General features: G+C 38.5%; 1 protein-coding gene across 41 annotated transcripts in view; it reads right to left on the reverse strand.

Moving 5' to 3' along the window:
- Sox6 (SRY (sex determining region Y)-box 6) overlaps positions 1–14,525 on the reverse strand; it is a 569,905-nt gene that overhangs the window by 467,125 nt on the left and 88,255 nt on the right. For all 41 annotated transcript variants that reach the window (XM_030242289.1, XM_017322068.2, XM_030242296.1 and 38 more), the window contains one exon: positions 5,898–5,966. The gene's annotated coding sequence lies outside the window, so the exon portion shown is untranslated. The remainder of the gene's footprint in view (positions 1–5,897; positions 5,967–14,525) is intronic.

Here is a 14,525-nt window from a genome sequence, read left to right on the forward strand (position 1 = left end):
GAACTGGCAAAAACTGATGAAATGATTATCCTCGTGTCAAAGTGCAAAATAACATACCAACATGCTTAGATAAAACTAAGCTAAGTAATACAGACTCAAAACACAAAATAGATGTCTAAGATTTCTCAGACTTCCTAAACTGGATAGTTATTAAAATGGATGCAGTAATCAATGACTATTTTGCTAAATTATGGGCAGCCTGTCTGTCATGTCCTGCTGTTAGCTGTGTACGAGTGTCTATTGGCACTCCCTCACCTATGCTTGAGACCATTACCCAGCTGAGACAAAGACTGAATTTGCCTTCTCTATATGCATTTGGTCCTTTCATTAAAAATTACTGTCACGTAAAAATACAGGGTAATGTTAAAGTCTCTTTTTGGTTAAAACAATCTCAGAAAGCAGCAGGGAGCAGTTCTCCCCAGGTCTCACTCTCCTTTCTCCAGTGGACACTGACCACATCAGCACTGACCCTTGTGTGGCCCACCATACCTTCAAATGCAGCTAATAAATCCAGCTTTACCACAGTCCTACAGAAATATGAAAGGACCATTATAGCATCTAAAAATGGAGCTGTTGGTGTAATATTAGTTTAGAGAAAACTATAAACTGGGTGATAAATCAAAAATTGTAATAATACTTTGCTTAGTTGCCAAAAGCATTACAATAGTTCTGATGTAATGTGTGCATTATCTTGGAAGCATCGGAGTGTTGCTAGGTAGGATTCAATGAGTCCTCCTCAAAGCCTCTGCTCTTGGGGCTGTGTTTTCAACAGCAAAAGATAATGATTGTATGTGTCCTTTGATTACAGCCTCCCCACCTGGTGCATGAACACCACCACCACACTATCCTGCCTCCTTCGGAAGCTTCCTGTACTGGCACCAAATGTAGGCCCACCAGGAGCCAAGCCTACTTTACAGGAAATGTGTGATTGTGCATTTCTACTCCAATACTTAAACAGAAATCTATACCTTCCGGGCGGTGGTGGCGCACACCTTTAATCCCAGCATTCGGGAGGCAGAGGCAGGCAGATTTCTGAGTTCGAGGACAGCCTTGTCTACAAAGTGAGTTCCAGGACAGCCAGGGCTACACAGAGAAACCCTGTCTCGAAAAACAAAAACAAAAAAACAAACAAACAAGCAAAAACAGAAATCTGTACAACTCTACTTCCTTTTTCTTCTCTGAACCACCCCAATTCATTGGTGTTGAAGAGAAAACCAAGATCAAATTTAGACATGCTGTTTGAAATCAGCAAAGATGGAACACTTTGGTGCCAGACAAAAACTGGGATTGTAAGAGTGAGTTTCGGCCTTCTCTGAAATGCCTGGCTCAGGCCGTGTGTTTTACGTCTGAGGATATTGGCATGCCTCACATTTAAGATTATGACACACCGACTCATTTTGAAATTTTAAAGATCTTCCACTGCACGTGTTTCAAGTCCTCTGTGACTATCATTGATAATTGAGCAATTAACTTGAAATTACCAAGTGAGCTGTGATGGCACAAGGAGTAGCAAGCAACATGAAAGAGGAAAGAGCAGGGGTGCTGCACAGGCAGAAGTTGTAAGGAGGGAAAGGGGCCATAATGACACCAACAGTTCTGAGTAAGTCTTAATGGTCCCAGGTCTTGGGTCTGAGTGTGCCTGTAGAATAAGTTAATGGAACAAGTCCTGAGTCCTAAGAGCCCTTTGGGGCAGTGTGTTCTGGTGCTGCAGAAAGAAACCTTCTATCTCGTCTTGTGTAATACTTACAGATTGCTCCAATAAGTAAGTGAAGGAGCTTCACTAGATGACAAGCACAAAACAATTAGGTTTCAAACCCTGACACCCAGATCTTAAGAAATACAAGCTCTGGCTGGAGCAATGAGTCTGTGGTAAACAGTACTAGCTGCTCTCTCTGAGGACTGAATTCACTCCCAGCACCTATCTGGTAGCTAACAACTGTCTGTAACTCTAGTGTCAGGGGACCTGACACCCTCACACAAACATACATGCAAGGCAAAACATAGTGCACATAAAATTTTTTTAAAAATCATTTAAAAATTTAAAGAAATACAAGGTCATAAAAATAATTTGAAGGTCTTACTTTACAAAGCAAAATCTCTAAAATCTGACCTCCAGAAGGCATGGATATACAAGGCAGAAATGAAGAGACGTGGTCTGGCGTGAAAAGAGCAGAACCCTAGCTCTACCAGGAAAACCAGAATGCCGCTGAGCTGCTCAGGGTCTGCCTGCAGAACTGGCTTTTTCCCTAAAACTGCAGTGTGAGTCTGATAAGTAACTTGGCATGAGCTCCCTTCCACACATAGACCTAACGCCTACCTGACTTCAGTGTAGGCCATTCTAAAGGAAAACCAAAAATTTAGTCAGAAAAAAGAAACACTAGGAATCACATTTTTTTCCTGAAAAATCCCACTGATACTACTCCAAGACACCAGTCTGGGATGTGAAACCAGAGCAGGCTGGCCTTTGAGGGATAAATTAGAAATAGGCAGCAGAGAGCATATAAAGAGCAAGAGTGCAGAGGCACCAGTACATAAAACTTAAAAGCTTGCGGTGTAATGGATATGCAGTCAGATTAGCAGCTCCTTTCAATTAAAGGAGATTTCTGGCCTTGGTTCACAAATGTATAGTAGGTCTGTGCATTAATGTAGATACTTCAAATGTCAGTATATCTCTAATTAACATGAGCACACAACTGTAAAACTGAGAAGGCACAATTCTAAATTCCTTACACGCCCAGCACTAATGCTTTCGTGGGGCAGCTCCCGTTGTCATGGAAAATGGCATTCAAGCCCTATTTGTGGATTTTCACAGCTCATCTTTTTTATTTACCTGCTCTATGTCAAGATTAGACTGGAATAATATTTTTTAAAGATAATGCATTTAGACATACTTTCCCTTAAATTCACAGATGTTCTCCCTGAGGGAGCCTTGGTCTGGGCTATGCTCAGTTTGCCACAGATTAATTTTCATTAAAAACTAACAGTAATAATAATAACAATACCACAAAGATGCAAATTAATGACTCCATGTACCCCCTCCCCAAAAAAAAACTATGTAATTCAAAAACTTCCAGCAGAAGTATGACATGTGGTAGTCTGGACCACAAGCGTAGGAAAAGGCCAAGGAGGTACCAGCACTCCAGAAAGAGAAGTGAGTGGGAAGAGGGACTGGGCCTCTGCTCCTCTGACATAGCATGAAACTGAGGTCAGAGACAGTGACAAAAACAAGCGAAAGAAAATGAAAATTGTCTCTCAGAGGACGACACCACGATGCTGTGGGGAAGAGTACACTGAGGTCAGGCGTGTGTCCTGCTGTGCTGACACGGAAAGTAGCACAGGCTCATCTCACAAAACTCAGCCAGATTCACGGCTGTAGAATAGGGTCACGCCAATCTAAGCTGTATTCGTGCCTCAGTCCTTTAGTTAATCAATACTCTCTGCCCAACCCACCTCATATTTGTGTGTGTATGTGTACAGGACAATAAAGTTATTAAGATCAGAAGGAGGCAGCATTTTCTATGTGGGAATCTATTTCAAATTGCTGAGTAGTCTGGGAAGATTAGAAAAGCAAATTATCTATTGAACCATCTTTGGGTTTCGTTATTTGTTGATTTATTTAATCAATCATTTATTATCACAATAAAATTTAGTAGAAAGGATTACATAATTATTTTTCATTAACGATAAAAAGTTAAATATGACATAGAGCATACAGATCAAGATCTTTCTACCCAGTGCCTACTTTGGAAAAATATGTCATTTTACTCTTTAACAAGAGAGAAAAAAAAAAGGAAGAGGGATTGCGAGGATAAGACACGGTGTCAGAAGTCACAGCCATCTGAGCAGACTGGCAGATGCGAGCAGAGAGATTCCCATCAGTCCTCACACACCCTCAGTGCGGCCTATTCATTATGGATGTGCAAGATAATAGCCCACCTTCCTTATCTCACAGACTGGAGCTGTGAGCTGCAGCTTCCTGCCTTAGACAGGCAGTGACCAGGCAGTTTCAGAGTGAGGCTCATAAAACCTGTCACTGACCCTCCCACCCCGGTTTGCTGGCTTGACTGGGCGACCAGCTCCACAGCAACTGGAAGAAACAGAGCAGTCACAGCTTCCTGCCACATCTCTTCCCACAGCCCTACAGCTTAAGACAGCTTTACCAACCCTGGAATCTCTGGCCCATGCCCTAACCTAGCGTTTTCTGAACACTGGAAAATGACTACATGAGTCAATTTGACAAGCATGGCTTCCACTCCCATGACCAGACAGAATCTGACCAGAAAAGGTTTGAGGTGTTTTAAGTTAAACTATAAAAACAATGGCATGAAATCTGTGTGAACTGTGTCCCCTTCCAATGTCCCTACCCCCTGATCTTTGACCCTGAGGACCCGGCTCCTGATCACCTTCTTTCAAGATTAGCATCTCTGTGTCTTGATAAGGAGTGAAGAATTTAGGAAAGAAACCTTGGTTTGATGAGAAATCACATTTGAACTAAACGATGACAATTATATTTGTTGCTTTAAAACCTTTGATTTCTCGAAGAACTTACTGGAGAGACTGGAATGCTAGGAAGGAGCTGAGAAGGGGCTGAGAGAAATGGCAGAGCAAACTGGCATGAAATCCAAACAAGACATGAAGTTTATACAAGCCTGTGTTTTCAGGGTTACCTCAGATCATCAGACAAAAGTTGATAACTTCATTAAAGAATAATTTTGTCATTTTCTAAAGATTAATTTTTGTATTTAATGTGCATGAAGGTTTGCCTGTATTTATATGTGAGTTCTACATGTGTCCACATGAGGCCAGAAGAGAGTGTAGAAATTCCTTGGGCTGGAGTTTCAGGTGGTTGTGAATCACTGTGTGGGTGCTGGGAACCAAACCTGGGTTCTCTGCAAGAGCAGTCAATGCTCTTAACCACTGAGCATCTCTTCAGCCCCAGTTTGGTCATTCTTAAAGCACTAAAAATATACAAAATGATCTAAACTACATTTAATATTCGTATCTATTTGCTTGGTTAGTCCTGATCAACAGTCCCACTGACAGATAAAGCTGACTTTTAGATACATTTTCAGTGCTTTCTGCTTAAACTCTAATTTTTGACATTTCTTCAAATACTTTCCTAAAAAGTATATTCTTTACAACAACAAAAGATGTTTCTTATATTTTTTACTATTGTCAACTGTAAAGAGACACATCCTTAAACACCAATGCTTTGCAACAGTGTAAAATGGCAGCAAACTCTGGTTGCTTAAAAGTAGATTTATGCAGACTTGTTTTAATAGCTACCATGTACTTATGGCTTCTTCTGTATAACAAATATGCGTGAAAGTATTTTAATTCATCTTTTTTTTCTTGAGAAAATAGGGTTTTTTTTCTCCAAAATAAGGTTGAAAGTATAAAAGATACTTGGGGGAGGGGAAAAAGGGAGAACACCACCATTTCGGTGTCCATTCTATATTCACCAATGAATCTGGCTCCTTAGCATCAATCTCCCTGCACAAACCGCTCTTTGAAATCTACGCTATCTTGTATCTTCTCAGCATAGACACGAAGATGTACAAAGTTATCAGGGTAAACAGGCATCTGTGGATACAGGAGAATTTTTAAGGTGGCCTGTTCCTACAGTGAGGTTATTTCCTGAAATAAGGTTATTGTTTAGGCCTATGGTGGTAGGCCTGCAATGTGCTGCTGTACCAGGAGTCACAGCAAGCAGGCTTTACAACAGCCAACATTGTCTGCATTACCCTAATTCCAAAAGAATCACTTATGTAGAACTAATAATATTTACTAAACAGTTACTAAAAAGCTAACCAGAATTTACATATGGGTTGATTTGTTTGTGAACTGTGACTTTTGCTTTATATAATGAGAAAAGTAGTGACTGGATCAATACTCACAGTTATACACGAGGATCACCCAGCACCCAGAAGTCACTGGTAAATCGCCTTTGAATTCATGAACGTGACCTACAATTTTGGATACAAAATGAAATGAAAAAGTATAAGTAAACTGCATTTACTGCTTTATTGAAGAAACGTACATCCTGGCAATGAGTAGTAACATTTCAAACAAAGTCAGCGTCCTCACCTACTCTAAGAACTTTTGCCAAGACTTTTGTGCCAAAAGCAACAATTATTTCATTGTTCTACATCTAAAAATACAACCTCTCCATCCACAGTGGCTTTTTCTAAAAACTATCAGCAGTAGCAGGAATATTTAAAAGTAGGAGTGAAAACTAAAGGAAGATTTTTTTTTCAAAGGGGAAACAAAATTTGCAAGCTACATTTTGGAAACGCATCCTGCAAGTTAAAAAGAATTCACTTCATCAGAAATATGCTGAACATGTTCAACAGAAATATCACATAGGTGAATTAGTAAAGAAGGAGGCAGTGTTTGCTCTACACAGGGGTGGAGTGTTAGCTGCTGAGGCTGTGCCTTGCATCCTGCATGGCCACAGTTCTACCCAGCATTCTCATGCTTGCACACACTTCAGTTACACTGAAGTAGCAGATGTAGTTCAAACATGCAGAGCCGGCGTTATAAAACTATACTAGCACAATGAGTCACTTATGCCTCTAAATATCTATGGTTTCCTCCCTCCGGAGCCCCCATGCATTAGAAAGTAGTTAGGTCGTTTGCTTTTATTGTTTGGCCTAAATAAAGCACATTTTGGTTCCATGAAAACAAAGGAACTTTGTTACAGAGGCTGTATTCTTTCCAGAATGTGAAGATGCTGATGAGTGGTGTTCAAATGAAAGTAATGACGGAACTTAAGTTACTAATTTAGCTCAGGAACTTTCCTGGACTCTAGGGATGAGTTTGACTCATTCTGCGTCTTTAAAAATATAGACGGCAAACACACAGTGAGAACTAACTAGGTTAAGTAAAATTCATTCAAGAAAACAAAAAAAACTTTGGTCAATATATTGTTGTAGAAACCACTATACTATGTTTCACAATCCCTACAATTGATCAAAATAGATTAGAGATGCGCATCTGAAAGTAAGAGTCAAAACACAGTAAATATCTAATTCTGCCCTTCCATGGCACCTAAAATACACTTTGACCTAGGGGTCATGACAATCTATTCTAATCTCTAGTCAGGACCTAGGGACAGTGAGGGTCTGGTATTTGAGCGGGAGAGGATCTGGTTAGAGTAATGTTTTCTCAACCCGTGGATCATAACTCCTCTGGGGTCAAACAATGCTTTCACAGGGTTACATATCAGACATTTACATTCTATTTCTAGAATGACAATTATTATGAGGTAGCAACAAAAATGCTTTTATGATTGAGGGTCACCACAGTTTGGGGAGCTGTATTAAAGGGTCTCAGCACTAGAAGGCTGAGAACCACTGGATTAAAGCCTCCTCCATGCTTCCTCTCCAATGCTCTGCAGCTCTGTGATCTGACTTCCAGGGAGGAAAGAATACAAGAGCCTAGCTAGCCAGGAAGACAGTATTATCACTCATTTTTGGTATTTTATCCTTCTCTGCTTTAGACATGAGACATTTTAAGATCTAAGAGGGCAGTATTACCAGGAATACAACAGCTTTATCTAGACACTCAACATGAATTACCTCAAAGCAACAGAGTATTGGGTTCGGGGGGGGGGGGGGCGTGCAGAGATTATTTTCTTATCTGATCCTTTTACTTCTTTATGAAGATATACATAGATCCAACCCCAGTGGTACAGGCCTGGATCCCAGCTACTGGAGCAGCTGAGACAGGAGGCCTGCAACCTCAAAGCCAGCCTGGCCTACAGAGTGAGTTCAGATGAGACCTGACCTCAGCATCAACACTAAAGAGGGGCCTGAAGGTGTAGTTCCGTGGAAAAGCATTGGCTCAATAAGTCCGAGGCCCTGGGTTCAATCAGTTTTCATGGGGAAAAGAATTAAGTTTCTCAAGAAAGAAATCTACAGCAAAATGCTAGAAATTCAAAAGGGTTTTCAGAACCTATGCAATTTCTCTTTTAAAAATATCATATCATGTTTCTTTGTTGACTAATCTTTTACAAGCATGAATTGTAGTTGTGAGAGATACATGACACATCCTCTTCCTTCACTGTAACGTGAACAATGGGGGACATAAGAAAAGCAACTAGAGAATGTCATGCTGAACAAGAATTGAACTTTTTCAATCACTGAGCTGTTCAGGAATTAATTGGAGCCCACATATTGTGAAAATTTCTGTGAAATTGTACTTTGTAAAGCTTGCATGCATATAGATAGAGATAAAGGAAGAGAGATTTTTTTCATATATGTACATACAGGTATTTGGTTTTTCTAAAAACTCTAACTCTAACAAATCATTCCAGACATTTTGGTCAAAAAAAAAAAATATTCTAACACTACAGGAAATTCTCTACGTCCCATCTGTTAAATCAATGCTGTGCTGCTACATGTAGGTACAGATATCTCTCAGTCAGACGTCAGTCAACTTAAACTATTGGTAAATTCCAGAGCAAACAATTGGAAGAGGGTATATATTCCTCACATCACATAGTTCATTGCATAAACAACAACAAAAAAATGACTTCACTGTATCTTCCTGCAAAATAGAAAACAGGAATAAAGAAGCGACATGTCCGAACACGCGAGGGTGTCGGCCTGCACACACCATGTATTCTATACGCTAGCTAGAAAAGATAGTTCCAAAAGCACAAGTGGCCACTTTGGTCCTGAGGCAGCACACAAGCGAGAAGATCTGGAGGAAATGCCAGAGAAAATCACCATCTGTTCTGGAAAATCCCAGTCTGTTCAGTCCGAGGACTTCCCAGAACACCCTGGGCCACGGACTATCCAGACCTCTGCCCGCAGTCCACGCAGTCAGCAGGAGCAACTATGGGCCAGCGACTGCCCTGGAGCAGGAAGGTATTTTAAAGTCTTACCCCTCAAAATAATTCTATCATAGACTTTTACATTCACCACAGTGGTAGCCAGCTCCCTACCTTCCACTTGTCAACCCTTCACACATTCTTAGATAAATTTCTCAGTATGTATCAATATAAAAAAATCATGAAAAATCTAAAGGAAATGATACAGTAAAGAAATACTAATATCCAATAATACAAAACAGTTAATAACATGAACTAAAATATAAGTCATGGTATCATACTGAACAGAAATTTAATGGCAAGTGTTAAAATGCTTGTCTGTATCCTTCAAGTTGTCAAGCAATTATCCTAAAAGAACCAATCACAAACACATGAAAATCACAGCACATGTAGTTTTTGTGCTCATTGTAATACATCTATAATAGTTTAAAAAATCAAAGCCGGGCGTGGTGGCGCATGCTTTTAATCCCAGCACTTGGGAGGCAGAGGCAGGCAGATTTCTGAGTTCGAGGACAGCCTGGTCTACAAAGTGAGTTCCAGGACAGCCAGGGTTATACAGAGAAACCTTATCTCGTAAAACCAAAAAAAAAAAAAATCAAAAGCAACCAAGTGGTTGGATAAGTTAATTATGACACAGAAACACTACTTTGTAACTATTTAAAATTAGGGTGTAAATCTTATATTTACTAATATAATGTTACCACAATATATTTCTTAATAAAAAACAATGTGTATACTAAAAACAAATTTATAGAAAAACCAAATACCTACACATACATATGTGAATATATACATATGCAAGTTTTACAAAGTATAATTTCACAGAATTTTTTACAGTAGATAGTGAGCTATAAGTTCTTATTTATTGTTGTTACTCTTACAGATTGATGTTATTTGGGGGTTTTATATGTAACATGTCTAACAGATACAAAAACAGTTTCTAAAATCCAGTTTGTTGTTTAAACATTCAGAAGAAAGCAGATATATGGTAACTTGCTTTTAGTCTAGGAACAAAAGTTGAGTGTTAATATTAGAGGTTTTCAAAAGAAAAAGAAACTCAGAGTTACTAGGCAACTTCAGACCAGTGTCTGAACATCAAATAAAGAAGCCACGAAAACTCAAAAAAAAAGCCTGTCCCAGTCTGCCAAAAACAGCGGACAGATCAAAGGTAAATAGCAAATAAAAACACAGGCACCTCCCCATGTAATTAGACTTTAAAAGCTTTCAGGCTAAATTTTTTTAATCCTACATAAAGTCCTGTCTCCAGGCCACACCCATTTCTTTTGAACACTCCTCCTTTTCTCTTTACTGTTTGATTTGGCAAGAAGGCTCAAACATCAACTGGGCAGTTAGATTAAATGCCCTTCCAACCCTGAAAGTCCATAAAGTACTTAAAAAACAAACTTGTAAACACAATGTTGTTTATTTTTACATTAATTATAGCATTGCACATTAAAGAATTGATGAAGAACTAAAGAATTTTACTTTCTTGACTCACTGACTCGACAAGGTTATATATAGTGAACCACTGGTTTAAACCACTTGCCTTCAAAACAGTTCTTCCTCGGTACTGATCTTTTACATTCCAAAATAAAAATTGAGATATTAAAATACCTATAATATTCTCTGTGCAAATCTAATGCATTTCCTAGAGCTAAGTAGCCTCCTACACACACCTCAACTACATTAATCTTAACAAAAAATAAAAAACACTTTTTTTTCATAGTTTTATGAGATTGGACTCATTTTTCCTGAATTCCACAAGGCTTAGCTTTCGCATTTAATGTTTTTTAACAATTGCATGAAGTACTTTTAGCTATTAAAAAAACACTGAATTTTGACTTTCAAAAGAATTTATAACAAGGCTAACACTGAAGTGTGGTATTAGGAGTGTTTACATGTACGCAGGTACACATGTACATGTGCACACATGTATGAAGGCCAGAAGTCAACTCCATGCGCTATTTCTAGGGAGCTAACCAACCTGTTTTCTGCTAGCACAGCAATCTTCCCTAGAAGAGCTTGCCTCTTTAGTGAAATATGAGTTCTACTCTTAAAGAGTTCCAAAGACAGTTCTTAATGAAGCCAGGTCACTTAGCTACTCATGTATTCTGTTTCTCAGTCTGCATGACCAATATTATTTTAGTGTAAGGGTCCCACCTCAAAAGAGATATTAGAAAAGCAATCAGAGGAGATGGCTGAGCAGCACAGAACTACAATGACATTAAGATAGTCTCATAGTCTAAGAATATTGGCTACTCTACTGATAGTCAAACCCCTGGATATCAGGATTTTTCACAGTCCTTAAAATTTACAAATCCCAAAAACTTAGTGCTATATTTAGAAGTATTCATTATGCTAAAAACTGGAACTTGTGTATTTTTAAGTATTGATTTATTTAAAATAGCAACAATAAATCTATTATCCAATAATATAAGAGTTAATGAAATGCATTGTTTCTCATTTTTGTAAATTTCTTAAATGCTTTCTCCTCTGAAGGACAGCTATGATCTCCTGGATGCCACTAAAGTCAAACTGTTGACAAGCTGGTTTGGTATCAACAGGAAGAAGTATCCATTTGTACTGAGATACATACTCAAAAAGAGGTAACAACAGGAAGAAGTATCCATTTGTACTCAGATACATACTCAGAAAGAGGTATCAACAGGAAGAAGTATCCATTTGTACTCAGATACATACTCAGAAAGAGGTATCAACAGGAAGAAGTATCCATTTGTACTGAGATACATACTCAGAAAGAGGTAACAACAGGAAGAAGTATCCATTTGTACTGAGATACATACTCAGAAAGAGGTAACAACAGGAAGAAGTATCCATTTGTACTGAGATACATACTCAAAAAGAGGCAGAATGTTTTGTAGCCTTTCCAGATAATTGTGACTATTTTTCTTTGATCTATATCAAAAACTGACAAGTAGCAGTTTCTCAAAGGTCAAGGACAAGATGGAATATGAAGCATAAACATCAGTATGGTTTTTGTACTCTCTGATTTAAAGGCCTCTAGTCCTTACCTGGGTCTTCTGAGCATACATAGCTGTAGCATCATTAATCCATTCATTTGAAAAGTACTGGCTCATTGACTCACACACATCCAACACATTGACATGCTTTATATACAGTAGTTTTAAAGCAGCATTTCCTAATATTTCCAACAATCCTACCAGAAATGTTTTCTAAGCCTGTTGGGAACCCATCAAGTTCCTGAAAGTTTAATTTTACTAACAAATGACAGTGTCAAGTGCCTTTCTTCTTTCTTTCTATTTTTCCTTTTTTTCTTTTTCTTTCTTTCTTCCTTTCCTTCCCTTTTTCTTTCTTTCTTTCTTTCTCTCTCTTTTTTTTTGGTTGCATTTCCTTAAATTAGTAGACTTGTTGCTCATTTTTTGAAAATATGTCTGCCAAGGGCCAAGTCAAAACAGCTATGGTGTGTCTTGTTAACTGTGCTGCCAAGTGAAGACTATGCTTTACCACGTGTGCTCAATCACAATGACCCCCACACTGGGTGTGCAACATGAGTATTCTGTATTTACTTCCAAATTCAGAATATTAAATCCATACTAAAGAACTAAGAAAAATCAATCATTTTTACTCATGTATATAATTAAACAACTTTGTCCTTTTTTGCTTACTTTTATCATGGGTGATGAGGATGGAGAACTAAGTAAGTTCTTTATTGTTTCTCCAAGGCACCTAAGATCACTTCTAGTAAAAGATGTGAGGTCACCAGGCTACATTCAGGTACCACTTCCATGCAACTGTAGGTATAGTGATTAGGAAAACAGAGCTGTGCATTAGGATAAAAGTGGTTTTGACTTCAGAGACAAAGGCCCTTGAGGGTTCCTACTATGAAGGCCACTTTTTGATAACCACTGACATACTCTAAAACTCCACTCTGCTGCTAAGGAAACTAACTGGTTTAATATTTTCAAGACAAAAAGAAGGAAAAAATTTTAGCACAGCAAATATGATATGGTAAGTACTAATTAAGAGGTAACTTTTCTCTTGCCAAAAGAATAATGCTTTTGTGTAGATATCACAAAATGGTCATTTATAGTTAAGTCAAAAACGAATGTTTTTAAAAATAGAATAATTTGCTCACAAAATAAAAGGTGTCCAGTCTAAGCTGAATGCCTGTTACAGAGGTATCAAAAGAACTCTTATGCCACATTAGAAGTTGAAAGTCAGGGGATGGCTTTGTGGACCTGAATTCAGATCCTAGAACTCAGGTAAAAGCTACCACAGTGTCTCATACCAGCACTCCCAGTGCAGCATATGGGAGAAAGACAAGCAGATCCTGAAGGCTCATGGCCAGCTAGTCTAACTGAATTGGTGATCTTTCTTGGGACAGAAGGAACTGATGTTGCACAATGTAGGCCTCTGCCAGGTTGTGGGACTAAATCGTAAATATGAGCTAGGATTGCCGAAGTGTGACATGTTTCCACAACCACCAACACTGTATTGTTCTCCTGAAGTAACAATTTAAGTTATTGTGGACAAAAATAGTAGGCACAAAAACAGTACTCACCGGGAAAAAAATAGATTGTTTAGAAGAAAAGAATATGTCTTCATAAAGGCTTTTTCACAAAGGCAGCTTATCACTATGAACCAAGATCAAACTACAGACCATAAGCTTTCAAGAACTGTTTCTAGAATCACATAGTGATTCTAGATTGGTCCCTAAAGCTTTTGCACTGACTACAGAAAAATCCCACATGCTTTATAAATAATGGCCACTGGAGGAGAACCAAGCATTGTTAATGGCTTAAAAAGAACACTAGGGTATATTCTGTAATTTCTTCATTCAATAAACATGTACACTGTTGCCTTCAGTCCCTTCACCTTCCATAGCAAATGCACGTCTGGACCACCCGTTATGACGGACTTTCCATCTGTTTCATTTTGCTTTGGTTTTGAGCTGAGATAGAACTCATTACTTTGTGCTTGCTAGGCAAGCACTCTACCACTGAGCTACATCCTCATCCTCCTTGTTTATTTATAGTTACCAGCCTTTTCTTATCTCCTCGCTGCCTATGTGGTTTTGAACAGATGTGCATCACTTAAAAACAACAGGCAGCAAAGGAGGTCTTAAGTGAGTGGAATTTGTAAAACAACAACTAGGGTGCTTCTTAGCATTTGTTTTTAACATTAGGCCCACCCAGACATACCAACTGCATAACCCTGAAGCATGGCTGGCCCAGGAATCTATTCTTATGCAGTTTTCCCAGGTATTTTCTCCCTGGTAAAATTCAAGACCTACTGGGCTGAAAAGCACAGGAGTAAAATCATTACAAAAAATTTAGTAAATTTTTAAAGTTTTATTACTTGTAAAAATTGTAAAATGTTTTATCTTATTGAAAATTGTTTCAACAAGAAAGTTTTTTTAAGCTATGAAGTATTTCCTTCAGTGTAAATTAGGATTTGAAACTAGACCTGGGGTTTACTTAAAGATTAAAATGTAGTTATTACTGGATGAGCTGTTTTCTTCTTTTGAATATGAGATAAAGATACAGGAATTTGGTAAGCATTTTTGAGAGCCCATGGGTGTGTAGCATGGACTGGCATCTCAGAGAATTCATAATGATAAAGCTCAATTTCAGAGCACCAGCAATTGAGGTCTGGATTCGTCCTCTTCTGATAAAAACTGCAGCTAAAGGTCTCAGGTCGGTGGAGA

This window comes from Mus musculus, chromosome 7 (assembly GCF_000001635.26).
Source record: "Mus musculus strain C57BL/6J chromosome 7, GRCm38.p6 C57BL/6J".
NCBI lineage: Eukaryota > Metazoa > Chordata > Mammalia > Rodentia > Muridae > Mus > Mus musculus.